We start from the raw sequence: 22,790 nt of genomic DNA on the forward strand, positions 1-22,790 counted from the left end.
ATTTTGACTTGAAGCGTCGTTCCTGGTCAACAACACTTGGTTTCTTGCGTTAAATTCTTGCGGATTGTACTCAAAACCTGTTTTTTGGAGTTAAACAAACGTTGTTTCACTATCTTTTTTTTTAACTTGAACTTAACGCTAGTAAAACAACGTTTGTTTAACTAAAAAAAAAAGATTTTGTCCATAATGAACTCATTGTCAGTCAATATAATATCCTAAGAAAAATTGTTTAGTGCATAAGTTCCAGAGCTATGGAGCAATGGAGCTATGTCCGTGCAAATTTGCACAAAGAAGTTGCGCACCACCTTACTTTTGTCGGACGCACGGTCTCAAGTGTACCGAGATGTGCAAAGGCGACTTCGCCTTCAGGTACCTTTACTACGAACAACTCTGGATTACCTTTGGGTACTCCAGAGTTCTGCGAAAAATTCGACCTTGAAGAAGAATACGAAGATGAAGGAGAAAGTACAACAATGTACACTGACACATAGTGACTCTTCACACGACGGGGAGGCGTTATTTTTGTCTTATATGTATGTCAATTAAATTTTCATTCTGGTCAGTGAAATGTAACTTAATTTCTTTTAATGTGTTTAAAGGGAGTTATATCTATTCAAATTTATATTTATATAATATGGTTGTTCTTACAAAAAAATTTTCCATTCAATTTTAAATGTTTAGGATTTTTTTAGGGCGTACATCTCCGTCTTAATTTTATTTCACTTATGGAAAGTTGCCCATGCGGCAAAACGTTTTCGGTAACATCCTTTTTCCGAAAAACTCGGCCACTGGGGCCGAGATTTTTGATCCCTGCGGCCGAAATTCGGTAACACTGTCAAAAACTACGCATAGCTAATCCGGGCTTTGGGCAATTTTAACGAATTTTAGCAGCTGGGACCACTAATTTTGGCCGCAGTTGCCAAGCTTTTCGGGATTTAGATACTGCCGAACACTTCTTGTATTGTGCTTCGAAATTTTTTGCCTGATTAAGTACTTTGCGATGGTTTTTCATTTACTCACTTTTGGCTGTAGAGGAAATATCTTGGGTTTCTAAACCCCCTTAATTAAAGTACCTACTTTAGAAAATTTACTGTTTGTTGATTCAATGCTTTGAAGCATGAAATGCTTGGCCAGTGTTTTTCAATCTATGAATTTAGGTTTGAATGATCTGTCGTGCTATGCCTGTTTTATTGATACTTTCGGAAAGTTACGGCTACTCCTAGAATAATCCTTGAATTTATGAAATAATTTGCATCAATATCTCAATTCATTTTTAGTTTGAAAAAGAAGTTGTTTGTGCCCCTAAAAAGGAAGTTTTTTGTGCCCCTTTGCTCATTTACATGGTAATCTGAAAACTATAAAACATTTTTCAAAAGCACCCGCACCCCGGAAAACTCGCGACCTGGAACTGTAATTTTTGGTTCCAGCTTCCGCAGTACGACAAAAGTGCTGAAAGTTAGGCACTAAGTTTGTGATGAACATTCGGTAGTTATGCCGACTTGCAGTACCCAGAAACGAAACTCTTGACTCCTAATTCCGACTTATTCAGGATGAAGATATTGCAGGAAACTGGCTATGTAATTTCCTACAAAACTTCCAAATAGTTCAGCGTTCCACAATCCAAAAATCATTATCTCAGATTTACGGGAAGAAAACTCCTTTTCAATACAGGAGCATGCTGGAAGGGTAGGGGCTCCTTTAAGTATGAAAAATTAATTGGTCTATTTCATTCCTTGTAATTTGTGTTTCTTCTGTATTGATAATAAATTGGTTATTCATTTCCTAAACATTTGAAAAGAAATCGGGCTGTTGTTCTTATAATGGAAAAGACCCTATTCTCTAGAAATGAGGAACATTTAAAAAGTTTTTTCATGTTTTCATTGGGCCATTTAAGGTTTATGGCAAAGAACGGAGTGTGGATGGGCAGTTGGGCATGTCAAAATGAATTCATGACCGATCAAAATAATGAGAAGGCAAAACCATTGAAATTTTCAAGTCCAGAGGGGAAGGGGGCTGCCAACTCGCGATTGCTCCTTAGCGATTTACCCTATCCTCTTCTAGAACTTATCTCAGCGGCTCAGTGTTCCTTGTCCATGTCTGTTTTGACATTCATTTTAATTACTTACTCAGAATTTTAAAGCCTCTGGATGGAGGATTTTAAGCTTCGAGGGGGAGAGAAGAAGGCCTTGGGGCCCCCTCCTCACCCCCTGCATCTCCCCGATGAGCAAAGAACAATTTCTTATCTTATATTTGAAATTCCCTACCTATAAAACCTATTGGCATCTATTTCATTTGGCGTATGAAGCTACCCATGGTCATTTTCCCACCATGAAGTCAATTTTGGCCGCATTGGATTTTGGGGCCCTCCCTTAGACTAGATGACCGTTCCAATGTGAAATTCGAGTTCTACGACCAAAATTACCTATGAATAGACATCCTACTCGGGGTATTAAGGAATTTCAAAATTTTTGGACCCCCGGCGGCCATTTTGGGGGGCACCCTGAGCCTCCCCGAAGGGTCTAGCACAATTTTTGACTTCATATCCGTTATTCTCGACCCAGAAAACCTATCTGCGGATATGTCATACAGTATATACAGCCATCTACGGCCATTCTCCCGCAAAGGGACCCATTTTGGCCGCCATCTTGGAATTGAGGCTCCCCCCCCTTAGGTGGGAGGATTTTTTGAATGTAAAATTCGGATTCTACGACTAAAATTACATATGAATCGACACCTCAGTCGACTCTGTAGGAAAATTTATAATTTTTCAACCCCCCAGCACCCCTTTTGGGCGCCATCTTGAATGGGGGGCGCCGGATTGATTTTTGAACTTGACACCATCGAAAATCTGATTCTACGTATCAAGACGAAGAGATTGATGTATCGAACACACTTTTTTCACAATACTGCAGACAAATGTATACTAGCAACTGTACTATACGCACCGCTGTAGATTTATCTTGAGACTTTGGCCGGATTCTTTACCCTTTCAAATTTTGGGGGGTTTTTGCTGTTTATATTGGATGATTTTTGGAATGATGTGAAGCAAATTAAACATTTGACTGCAGACAGAGAAACCGAAAATAACATTTTCAATTAATAGAACCGAGACTCCTTGATTTGATCAACTAAACATTTAAAGTGGGAGATTGGGTTTGCGATCAGTAAAAGGTAATTTTTTGGTTGGTTTCAACTTCTCTCACCAAAATAGGGTACATAACTTTACTAAAATTAATGGCTATGCATTTTATTGTCATTGTGTATCTATAGGCTACTTTGAATGAGCTTCTTTCGCCGCATAAATTATTTCTTACTCTAAAAGTGTCGCAGCATTATTTTCGCAATTTTTATTACTTTTGACTCAGCTCTTAGACACGATTTCATCTTGGGACTAAAATTTAAAATTAAAAAAAATATTGAGTGCATAAAGTAGAAAGTCCATTCATAGAGTTAAAATTATTTTTTTTTTTTTTTTTTTGCTCGCTTATTACAAGAAGTTTTTTCTATAAGAGATATTTTATTTGCCAATTAAAGTGTGCGTCAAGCGAAGCTTTATCATCCACAGAAGTAGGTATTTTTTCTTTTAACAGATCATAACGGCTAAGAATGCGACTTAAAACAAAAAAATTGTATCTATCTTATATTCTCCGTCAAACTTGAGCGATTCAGGTAATATTCGACTGAATTTCAACCTCAAATTACAGTTACCTCGGTCAGAAAGTTAATTGAAAAAGAGATAAAATTGTTATAGGTACTACACTCTAAACTTACTCTAAGAGGTAGAATAATAATGCTTACTTGTTTCAACTGCACCATCCCTCTTAAGGGCACCTATAACCATGAGGACGCCATCGGAAAGAATTTTGATTCATCTCGCTTGGAATCGTTTCACCATAAAATGTGTCCAATCGCACAACTGTCATGAAGGAAGCATTTAAATTGTAGGTATTGGAGTCATTTGATTGATAAAATGTAACGAAGAGTATACCTCTCAGTTACCTGATAGTTAAAGAATTCCCAGTAATTTATTTGTCCACCGTCGGACTAAAACCACAACCCCATACTCTTGATCAGAGCATGTACCGAAGTTGGTATGGCTGCACGACTTCTTTGATCATATGTAGATGATACCAAGTAGTCCAGGCGCCTGGTAGCTAAAAATGAGGCTACCTGGAATTTTGGGTACACAGCGATTTTTTCGGCGTACTACATGTTTTTTAGGTCGCTGAATCCGAATCTGAAGTTTCCTACAGCGTATCTGGTGAGCATTATCCGCTAATTTGAAAAAATGGACTAAAAAGGCCTTTTTTGCGGGTTTTTTTTTTATATTGCGGCTACGCATGAGAAAAAGTCCCGGATTTAGTTAATGTTTTGAATAGCTGACATAATTTGGAAGAAAATGGTATATGAATTGTATCTTCCTCAATTTTTAAGCAAACCTAGCATATGTATACACCATTTCCTTCTAAATTATGTCCGCTATTTAAAACATTAACTAAACTTTTTCTCGTGCGTAGCCGCTATATAAAAAACCGCAAAAAAGGCCTTTTTAGGCCATTTTTTCGAAATGGCGGAAAATGCTCACCAGATACGCAGTAGAAAACTTCAGATTCGGATTCAGCGACCCACAAAACTTACAGTAAGCCAAAAAAATCGCTGTATACCCAAAATTCCAGGTAGACTTACCAGGCGCCTAGAATAAAGTGTTATAATCTTATTTGGCTTTGATTCACGCGATTAAACCTATTTCATAGGAACTAGGTAGGTACCCGAACCTTACATGTAAGTAACTATCAATGAAATTCAGGGAGCAATCTTTCGCTTTAATATTCAGTATATTTTTCGCTGTTTAAGATCCCCGCCTCCCACCTCTTAACGGTAAAATGGACCTTATTTATTTTTCAATAAAAAACGAACTAATTTCATCACGAGGCAGCGTCCAAAATCCCGCCCCTTATGCCCCAGTCCGTTGCGCACTGCCAAATCAGCTCGAAAAAGGTTCTTACATCTGGATCGGCAAAGTGCGATGAATCTCCATTTGTGGCAGTGCAGACTTCCTTTCATACTTTATTATTCCTGTAAGAAAGGTAGCCAACGTGATTTCTTGAAACCTTCCTTGATTTTTTTCCTCCACTGAAAAAAAAATCTCGGTGTATTTACTAAGAAAAGGGTAAAATTACCAAGAATTCAGGGTTCTATTTGATCCCAGTTTTTTCTTGGTAAAATTACCATTTATGAAATTGGTAATTTTACCGAGAAATCTCGGTAAAATTATTGAACTTTCTCGGTAATTTTACTGGACCTTGGTAAAAACGTCAATATTTTTATCGACTGTGGTAGAATTACCCGCCCGGCAATGGGCCGTTGCAGCAACGTTGTAGTAACGTCGCAAAAAATCAAGTAACGTTCCTGGCCTACGTTGTCACAACGTTGGTAAAACGTTACTTTTGTCCGCGGAGCGCAACGTTTCGAAGTAACGTTGCCACAACGTTGCTGAAAAAGTAGTCCTAACGTACCTCACTAACGTTGTACCTACGCCGCGTAACAACGTCACGCTCTGCGCGGTGGGAGGGGGTGGAGCGGGGGTGGGGGGAGCGGGGGGTGGGTGGAGCGGGGGGTGGGTGGAGCGGGGGGTGGGGAGGAGCGGGGGAGGCGCAGAAATGGAAATATATGGCAGTTTACACTCATCCTTGCACAATGTGATAACGTTAAAAAAAAAGCTACTTTGAAAATTTAATTTTTTCCAATCACTATTTAACATTGTGTATTTTTACGTAAGAGAAAAACTCACAGAAGACAAAACTTTACGGGCAAAGATGAACATTTTGAATTGAGAATATTTGTCCCGGTAAAAAAGACAACTACCCCTGTGACTAGGAGGGTACATAAATGGAACGCCCTCAGGTAGTTGCAAGACTACACCTATGTAGTCGCACGACTACGACTAGGGTAGTCGCTTGACTACCTAGATGTAGTCGTGCAACTACCTGTGGGTGTTCCAACTACGTACCCTCCTAATCACAGGGGTCGTCTTGGCGACTACCCAACTTGTGGAGTGCATATGTCATGGAAACATGCTCAATAAAATAGAAAATGAACAAAAACCACTCACCAACTTGCTCGAATCAGTAATCCACTGGGTCAGGAAAATCCAATTGACAACAATTAATCCAAATTTCCAATTAGAACTGGTATAAGTACAGAGAAACACTTGAAAACACTATGGGTGCATTGTAAAAAAATCTTGAGCACTCTTTAGCGTAAGTGAAAAATTAGCACCATGATTTAATAGCTGATCAATACAGAACAGCACTCTCAGAAAAGCACTGACACAACACCATTTTTCAGTTTATTTTTACTTCTAGGAGAAAAATGCATTTTTCAAAAGATCCGACATCATCGGCCATCGCTCGACAGCAATGAATGAGATAAAAATAAAGCTTAAATAATTTCACAATTTACTCCGATCATTGATGATATTAAGGTAGCCATTGATTCTCTACCCAACGTCCTTATCACACATAACAAGGAAGGTCAAGAGCACAGAGCAAATGGCACTAAGCAGCGCAATGTACATGTGATATCGCAAGTTCCGGAAGTGTCGATCTGCAAAAATACAAAGCGAGAAACAGATCATCATATTGATCCACCTACAATTAATGACCGTCAATAGAGACAGACATTCAAATACGTTATAATAAATAAGCCACCATTTGTTAACAGAAGAGAGTTTTCGTGAGAGTAAGACCTTTCTCTGGAGGGACGAGGACCTTCCTTGGACCTTTCTTTCCGAGAAACACTTAAAAATGGACCACTTTACTACTTAAAGGTCGGAGCTGCTGAATGAATTACATTACACCAGTCAATAAAATTTTAAACTCACGCCCTCACCGTCGAATGTTGACGGATGACCTGATCTATCGCTGAATATACATAGGATGAGAAGTTGACACATCTGAAATGTTGAGGGGTTCATACTTGTTTCAACTCTAGTGGTACTAGATATTATTAAAATTAGATAACTGCCAGATGTCCTACAGGAGATGAAGTGGGTGCAACCAAGACCAATCCACACAAGTCAGTCATTCCCGTGGACGAGTTTTGGTACTCTACTGCGCAGTGACGTACTATTGAGTGCTTGCTATGTATTTCTTATGGGAGCACCCATTGTGACGTACTATTGAGTGCAGCTGAGTTAGGGCCGGGCGGGGAAGTGGCTTTCAAAAAGATGCGCAATGACTGACCTGTGTGGATTGGTCTTGGGTGCAACAGAACTTTTCGACTTGAGATAGAGCCCGCAACTGCTGTTAGGAATAGCACATGGTAGTAAATGCATACACAAACAAAGAAAATAGAAATCACAATTACTTTGCTAGTTAGAATACCTAAATCAACTGAATCGTAAATCGGCAAAGCCAATTAAACTCAAGTTACTTTATCAGTTGCTTGACAATCAGTGACAGGCTCGTTTGTGTGTCCGTCGTCCCGAGTTTAAAGGTGGAAGGAGAAGGGAGAGTATTTACCTGTGTTTGATGAAGTTAGGTACAGTGAGGTGGATGCCGATGATACAAATCATGAAAAGAACTAAGAAGATCAAATATTGGATTAATTATTTCATTTTCAAAGTAACGGCATGGTCGGCCGTTGCCGTTGCTTACGGCTTGGTGATTTGAAATGAATGAATTGTTGTTCCAAGTTGGATACCGGATAGTTGGGCGGTGGACCGTTCCACCTGTTGACTTTTCATCTGGGTTTCGTATGAAAATGAAAATCAGCCTCTAAAAGCATTTAAGAACGCCAGTTTTTGTACTTTAATCCCTGCTTGGAATTATTCTGCTGATAATTCTCTTTGATAATTCTTTTGATAAATATATACGTCCCTTGAAGTATCGGCAAGGAACGATTATTCCTATTCCAGGAACACCTTGACAAGTGTTAGGTTATGTTATGTTTATATTAATGTTTATCTCCCACATCTGTTCAAAAGAGTTCTACTGGTTCTACCTTTTTCCTTTAAGTCCTTTTACTCAAAAATTGGCACAATCAGTAAGTAATTTTTCATCATCACACCCTTGTGTACTTTAATTCAGTCTAATGGCATCTATCGACTCCAAGTATTCAAATTAAAAATTGAGAACTCTCTTCTTGCCCAAATAGTTTGCCGACTGTTACCTACTGAGAGACAACAGCTCTTTCACCCGTCCGTTCAATATACTGACATATAGAAAGGCATCCTCTCTGCGTATCCTCTGTCATTCTCTTGAATTGGCTGGCTAATTTATTAGCAAAAACTTGAAACACCTCATCCCTAGAAATTTGACAAATCGCACATTTGCAGTGGTGCGCTGGTGTTGCACTTATTTCATCCCTTTTAAGGCAACAGATAGTTGTTAAATTTTAAAGTACTACCAAAGCTGAAACAAGAATAAACCGCTCTGCTTTTCAGATGTGCCAACTTCTCATCCTATGTATATTCAGCGATAGATCAGGTCATCCGTCAACATTCGACGGTGAGGGTGTGAGTTTAAAATTTTATTGACTGGTGTAATGTAATTCATTCAGCAGCTCAGACCTGTAAGTAGTAAAGTGGTCCATTTTTAAGTGTTTCTTGGAAGGAAAGGTCCAAGGAAGGTCCTCGTCCCTCCAGAGAAGGGTCTTACTCTCAAGAAAACTCTGTTCTGTTAACAAATGGTGGCTTATTTATTATAACGTATTTGAATGTCTGTCTCTATTGACGGTCATTAATTGTAGGTGGATCAATATGATGATCTGTTTCTCGCTTTGTATTTTTGCAGATCGACACTTCCGGAACTTGCGATATCACATGTACATTGCGCTGCTTAGTGCCATTTGCTCTGTGCTCTTGACCTTCCTTGTTATGTGTGATAAGGACGTTGGGTAGAGAATCAATGGCTACCTTAATATCATCAATGATCGGAGTAAATTGTGAAATTATTTAAGCTTTATTTTTATCTCATTCATTGCTGTCGAGCGATGGCCGATGATGTCGGATCTTTTGAAAAATGCATTTTTCTCCTAGAAGTAAAAATAAACTGAAAAATGGTGTTGTGTCAGTGCTTTTCTGAGAGTGCTGTTCTGTATTGATCAGCTATTAAATCATGGTGCTAATTTTTCACTTACGCTAAAGAGTGCTCAAGATTTTTTTACAATGCACCCATAGTGTTTTCAAGTGTTTCTCTGTACTTATACCAGTTCTAATTGGAAATTTGGATTAATTGTTGTCAATTGGATTTTCCTGACCCAGTGGATTACTGATTCGAGCAAGTTGGTGAGTGGTTTTTGTTCATTTTCTATTTTATTGAGCATGTTCGCATGTCGTGCGTTGAGCATATGTCATCCGTTGTTACCTTGCATGATGCAAATGTAGCTGGAAGATTCTCCTACACATGCGTAGTGGAAGATGATGAACATTCTGAGAATATTCTGAGTTTAGCTGCTGATACAGAATATTCTCAGAATATTCTCTGATTATTAAAAGCTGCTCAAAATGTAGGAACATTGTCGGAATATTCTCAGAACATTGGGTGCTATCTGGCTGGTGTGGCAGTTTCACCGTCGGTATGCTATAATTAAATCATAGTCAGAGGCATAATGTAAAGGTGATGTTAATATGTAGTTGCACAACTAAGTGTCCCAGAGTTGTGTAGTCACATGTGTAGCGGGTAAAGGTAGGTACATAAACATATGCACCTATGCTTGCGGATACCCACCATTGATCTGCAACTACACATTCATAGAGACCACTATAGCCGGTGACCACCTTGCAACTACCTTGCGAATACACTGCGCATACTGATGACTACACTGCGACTTCTCACATATGCACACGACTATGCTATACATTCGCAGCATAGTCGTCTTTTTTACCAGGGATATGCTCTTTCCACATCTGGGTCTGAGAGTATGAAGCTAGGCAGGGCAGCTAAATTGTGCGATTTGGCATACAATCTGAGATTATTATATATATATTGATTTACTGCCAAATCTGTTCATAGAAAAAATGTAGGATTTCTTTTCAGAAAACTGTGTAGCAGAACTTTTTAGTGGATTAACTGAATATAAAAAGCCAAGATGCACAATTTCCGCAGCATTGTCAACCTCATCGCTCTTTAACCAGAGAAATCACAAATTGCTTCATGAATGCAGAAAAAACAAGTACCTCCAGGAGTTTGTCTTACTTAAATAAATCAAATGGCATATTGGGTACAATTACTATTAACATTTTTCTTGTTACTCATTGTTGGTTGTTCACTTTACTTGTTTAAAATTCCTCCCAAAAAGTTCGAGGAAAAAGTTGCAAAAATATTGAGACTTTGTTTCAACTTTCCTGCCATCTTCTTCCAACAAAGTTGCAACAAAAGTTACGTCAGAAAGTTGCAACTTTTCTATGATGTTGTTGCAACAAGTTGCAACCGTGGCTACTTGGGCTTATACAGGTACTCCAGGAAAATCAAATTCCAACCAAATTCTATTTCATCAATTGGTGAATCAATCATCGATTAATCATTCATAGAAAAGAAAATAATCGGTCTATTCATTTATCCTGCATGGGTGTTGCTGAAATATTTTTTACATGAATGCATTCTGAGGAGGATATGACCCGATACCCCTCCTCATTGGACCTTTCTGCAGGCCCGCTCATAGAATAATGTACAGACAGAGCGCTCTATAGTGGAGGGAGGGGTGCAAAGAGAGCATTATCTCACTTGGTTGTAAATGATAAGGTAAATGTAATGGTAAATGATAAGGATCTGTCATAACAGCGTTATGTGGGGTGGAAGGGGGGGGGGGGTCGAAAAATCCGAAATTTAGCGTTACGTATTTTACGATAACGGCCCTCAATTTCTATACGATTAGGTTGCTCTATTTTTGGCATCCATCCATAAATTTGTTTTTCTTTTCTTTTATACTTTTTTACTGATGATGATATAATAATTTATAGTTTATTCATATTATGTCTTACATCTATTAACAGCTCCCCCCTTTTTTTGTTGGGGGGGGGGGGAGAGGGGCTTATAAGAGAGGGGTATGTATATATTCATCTCATTTTTTTGCCAAAAAGAGAGATTGGATGACATGCTATTGAAAATTGAAGATGTGAAACTTTGAGTTACCGTGCACTTGATTATTTAATATTCCTCTAACCGTCTTCCCTTGAATATTTTTGCGACATTGAATGAGGGTACATTTCCCTCACATTGATCGGAGAAAATCATCTGTTGAGAAACAACAGAGGGGAGAACACCTGAAATTTCAGTGTAAAAGTGTCCCCTCCGATGTGCAGCACATGACGCGCTCTTTGCCAAACTATGACATTTTTTATCAAACGTTGCAGCAATGTAAATGGAAACGATTTGACAACATAGCAATAAAACGCTTTTAAAACGTTTGCCTAACACATCGAAACAACATTGTTTAACAACGTTTTAACTAACGTTTTTTAAAAGCGTTTTTACACCGTTATTATAAACGTTGCAAAAACGTTTTTAAAAGATGTCGACTTGAAACTTCTTCACAACGTTTTGACAACAATTTTAAAAACGTTGCCACTAAACGTTTTCAGAAACATTGTAAAAAAACGTTGCGGCAACGAACCCGCAACCATCCTTGCCGGGCGGGTACCGAGATAAAATGGCAAAGTTACCGGGAATTTATAACCAATAAAAGTGGTATTCTAACCTGAAAAAAACAGTAAAAATACCGGTTTTTAGGTAAGCTTACCATTCTGTTTTGGTAAAATTACCAATAATTGGTAGAAAAGTGAGATGGTAAAGGTATCAACGGACCTTGGTTAAAACGCCGAGAATTGTTTTTCAGTGTCATGGGGTAGAATAGGTACCATGCATACATTTCAAAACACAAGGTTGATTTTTTTCTCGCCGACAAAATAAAACAGGGGTGGCAATTGTGAGACTCAGCAAAAAAGATATGTGGGTTCGCACTTTAGCCATCGATCTACAACTATGCTACATTTCTATCGATCGCTTTACTAAAAACACCTACCAATATTTTAATTATAAGTATATATAAACATTTTTAATATCGAGATTTTTTGAATGAAACTACGTTTATCAAAAGAAAACCAAGTAGGTATCTTCCACTTTTGCAAAGATTACGTAAATTCCTCTGCATTTCTTTTGTAAAAAAAAAAAAAAAAAAAAAAAGATAGCACGCGTCATAGTCAAGCTTTTTCATAGAATTTAAAAAAGAATGATTAATAAAGTGCTAAGAAGGAGCACTTGAGATTTCATCACTAAGTACAAGCTTTTTTGGAATGCTTGATACCTAACAAAATTCTGGTTAAGTTTTGCAACCTAACCACACCTTTTTTAATGACTCCTCTCAGTTTTTGATATGTGCAGAAGTAAAAAAGGTAATGATTCTATCCGAAATAAAAATTAAAAAGAAATAAGTACCAAACATAGAGCATAAATGGCAACATAGGCAGCCAATAAATCAACGTGCCAAGACGAGGTTGTTGAGAGATCTTCCGATCCTGAATGTAGGTATACGTCTTTAGGGTTGGGACCCTCATTTCGTCGCTCCTTTGGCTTAGGACGTATCTAGATTACCACATGAGCACCAGAAGCACCAGATTTACTAAATACAAGTTGTTCCAGGCGAGCCGTCACGGCCAGCCAAAGGCCTCCCGCCTCATGAATCCCGGAACAATGCAATTTTTGGCTCATTTGAAAAACAACGTAAGTGTCATTAGTTTTCCAACGCAAATAAGTGATTTTATGTATGTATCAGAAATTGTAGTTCTTGATTGCAAAATGCAAGCCAGGTGAGTTTCGAAGCGCGTAGGAACAAGTGTCAACCAAGGCTCACGCCATAATTCACTTACTCTCTTCCGGAACACGATTTTACTGCAGATTCCTCTCACGTCCCTAGAAAAGCGACCCCGGGCGAGAGGGGGCGACGGGAGAGAGGGGAGAGCCGGCGAAGGCGCAAAGGGAAGCGAGAAGCGGCACACGGTTTTCGGGCGGCGAATGAATTTCAGTGCTACTAATCGATGCATTACTTGCCACCATTACTTTCTTTTTATTCGGCATTCCAAATTATCGATTTGATAAGGCGTTTAAAAAACGCGTTACGGATTGACAGGAGCACAGCTCCATATAGCCACCGGTGCATGACAGCAGCGGAGGCCCAGGATCTCGACAATAACCGGGGGAATCAACACGCATTCGCTTCGGTCAGCCATTCGTTCCGCGAAATAGTCGAACCCCCGCCCAACCCTCTAATCCCCCCACGAACCCCTAACTTCTCCTGTTTTTCCGAGCCGATCTCCGAGGAGTTTTTTTTCTTTTTTTCCAGGCTCCCGTCGTCCTCTATTCTACCCAACTCCCTCTTTTCCCGGACAAGATGGACGGCGGCGGATGCGCCGCACACTTGACCGTTTCATTTCTACACCGACAAGAAAAAAAAAGTTTGGTTACATGAACTGAACGTTCCGTATTCCATATCACCCCAATTATTCGGTTTGTGTAATCGAACGGCTTTAATCATCATTCCACCTTATAAGCATAAGTTTATTTACACAATCCAAACTTTTAGGCACACGATCTGGAGGTAGGTCTGACAAACCGAATGATTGAGATGATATGGGTAGAATATCGAACATTCAGTTCATGTCACCAAACCTTTTTCAATGATGAATTTGAACGAGGCTATCAATCAGTTACTATTTTTATTATTATTTCTTTAAAATTTCATTTAATCTGTTTTGATGAATGGGTGTAACTTTTACCTCTGAAGGTGACTTTCTACTCGGAGAAGCTCTAGTGCGATAAATGATAAAATTGGACGTATTAATGCTAAGAAGATCTATATGTGAATATTTCCGAAATCGAAAGGACCTATGTACTGAAGTATATTCAAACTTATGGATGTAAAGTTTGGCAGCTAAAGAGACGGACATAGAATATGCTAAAAGCAACGGAGATGGATTTCTGGAGGAGGAGGAGGTCGGTAGAAATTTTTAGTAGAGATCGGGTCCATGATGAAAGAGTGCGTCAAATCATGGGAGTCGAAAACTTCATCGTATTCGGCGTTATGACCAAACAGAAATCATTTATTTCAAATGCCCATGATTCCTTCAATAAAAAAAAAACTCCGGCTCCAGGAGCCGTAATTACGGGCTGTGTAGCACTACCGTGCGTTACGGGTGAGGAGACCGTAAGTCCCGCATTCAGGAACCAAAGCATCGGCCTCTGAGCCCGGAGCGCTTTTTGCTACGGGTTTCGAAGCCGTTGCTCCGGCTCCTGAATGCGTACGTTACGGTCTCCTCAACCGCAACGCACGGTAGTGCTATATATCCCGTAATTATGGCTCCTGGAGCCGGAGGTTTTTTTTTTTCAGTGTTTCAACAAGAAAGCCTATGCTTAAGCGTCATCCGTCGTTTTGGTTTTGCATTTTTTTTTACAGTCAATACGGTAAAATTTATTAGTAGAGATAGGGAGTGGGGAGTCTGTCTGAAATCTATTCTATCCCTCTGAAGAGATATTCGGGATTTTGGTAAATAATTGGCCTATCTGTTATCTTTGAGATTGTGATTGGGTCAACTTTGGTAGGAACACAGCTTAAAATTATTGCTTCAAGGACAACTCGATTTTTCAAAATTTTCGCGGAGAGGCTCCTAGGACCCCAATTTGATGATAGAGAAATCCCTCGAACCTCCTTTGGGAGTCCCCCGAATTGAATGTCTTTTTGTGCCCCCCCCCCCTCCTCCCCAGAATCTCCTTGATGAGATGCCCTTCTGTTCTTCCAAGAACTATACTAGTTTCGCTCAATCATTAAAATTGACGAATTTTCCTCCCGTCCTACTTTACCTAAATTATAAAATCTTTGGATTAAGATCACAGATCAGTTTCACCAAAAAATATTATTCTGAATTAAAGACTGGGAGGTTCTCTGGTCGAATAGCGGAGTGTGCGGCGGCTGAGTCTTAGAGCGGGAATTCGATGTGGAAAGCTAGCTCGGCGTAAGTACGTAGACTCCGGCTCCATTGACGAGGTACGCCACCGCTGTTTTGCGATAAATCGATTAATCTGCCATTTAAACGTAAGAGGAAAGCTCGATTTACCGAGGTACAACACGATAATCGATTCTGTCCCTTAGCTCCAAATGAAGAAATATCGATTGTCGATAATTCACGAGGTGCTCTTAGCCGTTGCATCGAATGCTCGGCCCGAAATCATGAATCGGAACGCTGTCAATGGAGTGCCCGCCCTACAAACGTGGCCCCGGCAAAGAGGAACATGCTCCATGAGTCCATGTGTAGAGTCGGAGGAGTACTTTTGACAGGATCTCTAGACGTCAAAAGCGGCCGGCCCCGAGATTAGGAATGGTCAGGCATGAACGTCTCTCCAAGTCCTCGAACCAGCTAAGTCACATGTAATACACTCTTTGGGGGGTTAGTAGATCAGTGTTGCCAAATACAGGATAATCAAAAAGTCCCGCACCACCCCTATGAGTCGTATTCCCTACACCAAATAGGCGTTATCTACCGCTGGGATAATATCGATATCGATTGGTCCCACATGGAGACATAGATAAGTAATCTGAAGGAACGGGTTTTCGTAATTGATTTTTGATTTCTATGAGTACTATATGGCACAAATCATTAATATAAACTTCGAAGGATTTCACTTTTAAGGTGATTCGATGGACGCCATATTGTGTGTCAGAACTGCATGCAATATATCGCATCAATTGGTTCCATTTTTTCAATTACTCGTCATTTTTCTCCAATTTTGAAATCGCAATTCTGTTGTCAGGATTCTAAAGCACTCAGTCACCAATTTTAACAAACAAATTCAACATAATAAAGGCGTGGTTTTTTCAGAGAGAAAATATCGAATTCGAGTGCAGTTTCGATAACAGTATCGGATGCGATGTTTTCTCTCTGAAAAAACCACGCCTTTATTACGTTGAATTTCTTTGTTAAAATTGGTAAGTGAGTGCTTTAGTCTCCTGACAACAGAATTGCGATCTCAAACTTGGAGAAAAATGAAGAGTAGCTGAAAAAATGGAACCAACTGATGCGATATATCGCATGTCGTTCTGACACAAAATATGGCGTCCATCGAATCACCGTAAGCGATTCCACCTTTTTCTATATATTTCACTCGATGAGTTGCCACATTGTGCGATTAATGTGAATATTTTATATGGGTTTAAACTGGAAAAAGTCGTGAAAAAGAAACTTATCTGGCAACGGCAAAGTCTGGGAGGGACGAGAGGCTGTCTTCCTGGGAAAACCCATGATTTAGCGAGAAATGTCATTAAAACAAATGGGTTCCGTATGAAGGTTAAGGTATATACTAGGGAAAACTATTTTAAAATAATAATTCTAAATGGACACAGATGCTACCAAAAAAAAAATGAAAGGGAAAGGAAATGAAATGAGGACATAATTACTTATGAAATCAGAGAAAATAAATCAGAAACATCAGAAAAATTTATATGTAATGAAAGTATAAGAAAAAAATGTGAGTGGGCTCATAGCGATTCGGAACACGAACTATACTATCGTTGAGCAGTTTTTTGGATCCCTGCGCCATCGATAATCTTCTCGAGAAGTAAAGATGAACTTTTGCTACTTTAGGGAGTCAAATCGCGGAAGGAGATCCGCGGTTGTCACTTTTTTCCACCCGATGGGACTGACGTCCCATGCAGTCAAATGCGTTTTTGAAGAAATAATCGATCCCAATCATCGCTTCATTTCCACACATCTATTCATGTACAAATGATGGCACGCTCAGGCAACAAAATGGCCTGTAACGAAATCATTTTTGCCTCCAGAGTCTCCAAAATGTTTACATCTTAGTGATCAAATGTCTAATCACTGAAAAAAATGGCTCGCGGAGCGAGCCGAATGCCACTCGCGTAGAGAATGAGCGGGGGTCCAGGGGGCGCAGCCCCTTGGCTGGCCGTGACGGACGCGGAAAGCGCGTCCAGAACGGCTAGTAAAAGAAGCAATTGTTAGGAATTTCCTTTTTTTCGGCTTTTCCCACGTAGATCCTTTAATTTTTGTTTGAGGTAATGCTCATTGTTTTAAACGAAACGATGCATCGAACCAAATCGAACAGCGATCCATAACCCTTCAGGTTTTTGCTCGTTATTGGAGTGATTCCCTTAAAAATTTTGGAGAGGGGCCCCAAGAGTCTTTTCCAGTGACCCAAGCGCACTTACAAAAATTACGTCTTTCTCGATTTTTTAAAAAATTACTGGAGTGACAATGAGTGGTAGTAGTGCGGACATTTTTGATCATCCGTATGATCGGGTGAAGCAAAAGAAAAATTTGTGGTCCGACGCTACTTTTCGCGGTATGGTAATAGATGCGGTGTCCGTGAACTTGCCCCCCCCCCCCCCAACCCCCCCAAAAATAAAAAATTGCATCGTCAGGAAATTGCTCACCTTTTGCTCAGGTGGAAAAACCACTTTTTAACAATTGATCACCCTCCCTCCCCCCAAATTTCAATTCAAAATTCCCCGTGGACCCCCAAAAATACCAGCCCCCTGACATCGTTCGATCGACCTCAAACCGGTGTCAAACAATTGCTCTTGAATGGCTCAGAATTGCTCACCAAAAGATAGGTATTACTCACCCTCCCTCCCTCCCTCCCTTCCCCGGAAATCCAATTCGAAATTCACCATATGGACCCCCCCCCCCCCCCAAAAAAAAAAATGCCAGCCCCGCGACATCCTCCGATCGATCTCAAACCGGTGTCAAACAATTGCTCTTGAATTGCTCAGAATAGCTCACTAAAAATTGGGAATTGCTCACTCACTTGTCCCCCCCAAAATGAGGGTACCACCTGGTACCCCAAAATATGCCAGCCCCCCGACATCGTCCGATCGACCTCAAACCGGTGTCAAACAATTGCTCTTGAATTGCTCAGAATTGCTCACCAACAATTAGGAATTGCTCACCCACCCGTTCCCCCCAAAATGAGGGTGCAACCGGGTACCCCAAAATATAATAAAAATCAGCCGATTGGCACAACGAGCTATGATCCAAACCGGAACCTTTTATTTATTTTTGTTCAAAATTTCTTTTCACTTACCTCTCACTGGGAAAAAAACACATTGCATCTAGAGTCCTGACTCTTAAAAACATCGACAAGAAAAAAATACTCTTGGATCAAATAGATTTAAGCTTAAATCAAGAACCAAGCCTCTTAATTTGAGCGGAATTCCTTTAGATACAGGCTTAAATCTGATTGAATCAAGAGTCCTTTTTCTTGTGAATGTTTTCAAGAGTCCGGACTCTAAATCCAATGTGTTTTTCTTTTCCAGTGCTGGCACACACTGTATTTTATATTCTCGTGTAGTCATGTGAGGCGTCTATATGAAGTTACTCAACTATTCGAAATTGTTCTGTTTATTCGACCATTTTTCGTTTTACACTTTTTACTTATGAATGTAGAACGTCTACTTATACTTTTACTTTGTATACTTTTCCCATATTTTTCGATTACTATGCGTAAATTCTGCTATGAAGTTGTGATGACATTTACTCTATAAACTTTTTCCAGTTCATTGTATTATTTCATGTGTGCTGGAAAAAAAAAATTGAAACTTTCACCTACTTGATTTTGATGATACATTGTGCAAAATGAAAGTGTAACTAAGCGTGAGTGCTCATGCTCAGGAAAAATTATATTCTCTTGTCCAGATTTATTCAATTATCCAAGTGCAACTCTACAATGTAAGCATGTATCAGCTTTGTTTCAATACAATTGTAAAATTATACCACCCCCCCACCACCTGTCTCTGCGAGTCTTTCAAGGTGATTAATGATTACCAAACCTGCATGCGAAAATGAGGGAAATTAATTTAAGCTCAGGAAACTAAGTGAAATTTTTAAACTCATCATTAGAACAGCGGGAACCCAATTTAATGGGGATATTAAAGTACTTTGCCTTTATTCTGTTGTAAATTGTCCCTACCATTAGCTTTGTATACTTTTCCCATGAACGTAAACGTTTCGTTTCGTTTTCGAACGTTTCGTTTTTTGCTTAAAAATTGTAGATTTCAAGACATTTCATTTTCAGACTAGGAAATGTAACATGTAAGTAACTGTAATTGCTCAGGCTCGGGAAATGAGATATTATCTTGTCCTATGTTTTCTTTCTCGTGACTTATACTTGTTCCTTATGATTAAGTTGTTCTTAAAAAAAGAAAGAAAAAGAAACTCAAAATATAAAGTTACCTAGATAAATAATAAAATCACTGATTTTAGCTTCTTTAATGTTTCATTTTTACTACCGCATCTTCGTAAGATTTTTTATTGTGAAGATCTATCGTACATTCGATAATACTAAGTTGCTAAAGTTTTATGTTACTGCTGTGGTGGGAAAAACGTCAGTATCGGAAGGCATTAGCATAATAATTTTCTTTAACTGATTGGGTAGGAATTCTGCACGGAAAAAACAACATTAGTGCTGAGCACTACTTGCCTTCAGTAGGGAGCAGTTGAAGGTTGAGGTTGACGTCTAGCGCTGCAGGGCTCAGCACTGAAAGACCGCGTAGCGTTAAAAGGTGATTCGACGGACGCCACTTTTTTTTGTCACAGCAACGTGCGATGTATCGCATAGATTCGTTCTATAATTTCAGCTACTTGTCATTTTTTTCGAATTTTGAGATCGCACTTCAGTTGTCATGAGTCTAAGGAATTCATGTACCTAATTTGACAAAGAAATTCAATGTTATAAAGGCGTGGTTTTTTTTTAGAGGAAAAATATGGCATTCGACACTGATATCGAAACTGTTCTCGAATGCGATATTTTTCCTCTAAAAAAAAATCACGTCTTTATAACGTTGAATTTCTTTGTCAAAATTTGTACGTCTTAAAATGTGGAAGAGCTGTACAAGGCGCATTCGAGTGAGGAAAATCTCAGCTGGATTTCGGGGATTTTAAAATCATATGCAATTTACACATTTATGAACATTTCTTAAAAAATAGTCCTGTCAAATTTTTGATATGTTTCGACCCAGACACATGGGAAAATTAAATTGTTTTTGAGATAGAAGCCAAGTATCTACATATTTAACTTTCCAAATAAGATAACACTTTGATATAGAATTGGAGCTCGTTGAACTCAACAGCGCTACTTAAAAAGGCTCCTGATGAACGATCTGGATCAACATCAATGTTTAAAGATCCCATGCAAGGAGCGCCGGATCTCCAATCCGGATTTTCCTTACGTTGCCACAGCGCGTGACCCTTGCCGTCAGTTTCAATGGGCAGTAGACGAAGCACAGAGAGATGTGGCGACGCTGCGCTTCGAAGGGTTCCGGCTACCTGCGACATTTAAAGATCCCGCGCAAAGAGGGCCGGATCTCCCTTCCGGATTTATCTTGCGTTGCCGCAGCCCCTGACCCGTACCATTCGTTTAAATTATGACCGGTAGACAAAGCGGAGAGAGATATGGCCACACTGCACGTCGAGGGGTTCCGGCTACCTGCGACTGCGGAACGAAAGATTTGAGTTCTAGAGGCGCGCTAGTCCGTTAACTTTAAATTCTTCAGATCTGAGCTATTTCCCAAAAAATATTGAAACTCATGTTTCGAGATATTACATATAACTCTGGTTTTCTTATAAGTAAAAACAAACTTTATTAAAAAATTAGAGGATAATTCATACTGCATTTAACTTCGCCTCCAGAGCTCAGATTTCTCCGATACACCCGGAATGATTTGCAGGGCCGGATATATCTCGTAGGCACACTAGGCGTGCGCCAAGAGGTCCTTCCTACCGAAGCAGGGCACAAGTTAAAAAAATTCACAGGGCTTGTAAGCGATTCCTAATCGATCGGACGATGTCGGGGGGCTGTCATTTTTGGGGGCCCATATGGTGAATTTCGAATTGGATTTTGGGGGGGGGGGAAGGGAGGGTGAGCAATTCCTAATTTTTAGTGAGCAATTCTGAGCAATTCAAGAGCACTGGTTTGATACCGGTTTGAGGTCGATCGGACGATGTCGTGGGGCTGGCATATTTTGGGGTACCAGGTGGCACCCTCATTTTGGGGGGAACGGGTGGGTGAGCGATTCCTACTTTTTGGTAAGCAATTCAAGAGCACTGGTTTGATACCGGTTTGAGGTCGATCGGACGATGTCGGGGGGCTGGCATATTTTGGGGTACCAGGTGGCACCCTCATTTTTGGGGGGACGGGTGGGTGAGCAATTCCCAATTTTTAGTGAGCAATTCTGAGCAATTCAAGAGCAATTGTTTGACACCGGTTTGAGGTCGATCGGACAATGACGGGGGGCTGGCATATTTTGGGGTACCAGGGGGCACCCTCATTTTTGGGGGGACGGGTGGGTGAGCAATTCCTAATTTTTGATGAGAAAATCTGAGCAATTCAAGAGCTATTGTTTGACACCGGTTTGAGGTCGATTGGACAATGTCGGGGGGCTGGCATTGTTGGGGGTCTATGGGGAATTTGGCATTAAAATTAAGGGGGGAGGGAGGGTGAGCAATTGCTAAAAAGTGGTTTTTCCACCTGAGCAAAAGGTGAGCAATTTCCTGACGATGCAATTATTCATTTTTGGGGAAGTCGGGGGGCCAAGTTTACGACATATAGATAGGTGAGTGGCTTAAGAAGCATAATATGGATTCCTTGAATGTGTAAGGGATTTGCAATGAGCTTGTTTAGTAATGTTCGATTCCTGCATTTCTAAAAACGAGAGAATGCACAGAGTGAAGGGGAATTTCCAGCTTTTTTTGGAACAATATTAACCCCTAAAAAACAAGCTGAAAGTTGCGTATTTTGAGCTCCCATCTGAACGCGCGTAAGCGGGTCACTAAAAGTGGCCGCCGGCCCAATGGAAAATGGCCACACATGTTGAGTTAACACCGCAGCGACCTATAGTCGGCACATGGACTATAGGCCCGTCGTCCGCTTCCGGACTAAAGAACACTGCAGTGGGTACTCAACGAGTGTGTCTACTCTCCGAGAGGCGGCCGCGGCGGCCATTTTAAGTGACCCGCCGACGCGCGTTTGAATGGAAGCTCAAAATACGCAACTTTGAGCTCGTTTTTCGTGGGTCAATATCGTTCAAAAAAATCGGGGTAAAGTCCTGTGAGCTCTTAGCACTCTCTAGTTTTCAGAAATGCATGCAGGAAGTTAACATCCGTTAAAAGCTCATTTTAGTATATCTCTATGTGTAACATTTCACGAGAAACACGATAGTACTGCTGGGTTTCTTCAAAACCCACTACAAACCTTAAGAGAGCTCTTAAAGTTCCTTCCGAATCTGAACGACACCGCATTAGCCGCATATAGCAGAGCATCACGAGTGCACGCCGTACGCCATCGCGCCTTCAATTTTGCAGATGCAACACGGACACCCATCAAGCACAAATAGTTGTATCTCTTCACCGTCATCAACGCTCGTATTATCCCTTGGTCTATTTCCAAGTCGTGTTTGTCCCGTCTGTCTTATTATAGTGCAGCTTTGAAGACTACGTGAGCGAGCAACAAAGCCGAGATTGTAAGGACGTAATTGGACCTCCTTTAATGGTGAAGATCTCCCGCGTTATGTTGAGAACTCATTTTTATATTTAGTCAAACCTGCTTCCATGCAAAGATGGTGCAAAGAGTTTGACTTAAAATAGAGGGAGGCTCTATCGTGTTGTGGGAGATCTCCTTCATTATGATCTCGGCTTTGAAAGTTTTTTTCCACTTTTTTTTTCTTTTAAGTTCGAAGTCCGACGAGCGACGGTTATCACCCTTGAGTTGACTGTTGACCTACAT

The 22,790-nt window shown here is 40.1% G+C and overlaps 1 long non-coding RNA gene across 1 annotated transcript; it reads right to left on the bottom strand.

Annotated features, from left to right (window-relative positions):
* Nucleotides 1–6,485: 6,485 nt before the first annotated feature.
* LOC140224097 (uncharacterized) lies at nt 6,486–7,679 on the bottom strand. Its single transcript, XR_011899366.1, has 2 exons — nt 7,524–7,679; nt 6,486–6,606 (listed from the first exon to the last, which is right to left on the bottom strand). It is a non-coding gene; the product is annotated as an uncharacterized lncRNA (long non-coding RNA).
* Between the last annotated feature and the right edge of the window lie 15,111 nt (nt 7,680–22,790).

This window comes from Bemisia tabaci, chromosome 2, assembly GCF_918797505.1.
Source record: "Bemisia tabaci chromosome 2, PGI_BMITA_v3".
Taxonomy (NCBI): Eukaryota; Metazoa; Arthropoda; class Insecta; order Hemiptera; family Aleyrodidae; genus Bemisia; species Bemisia tabaci.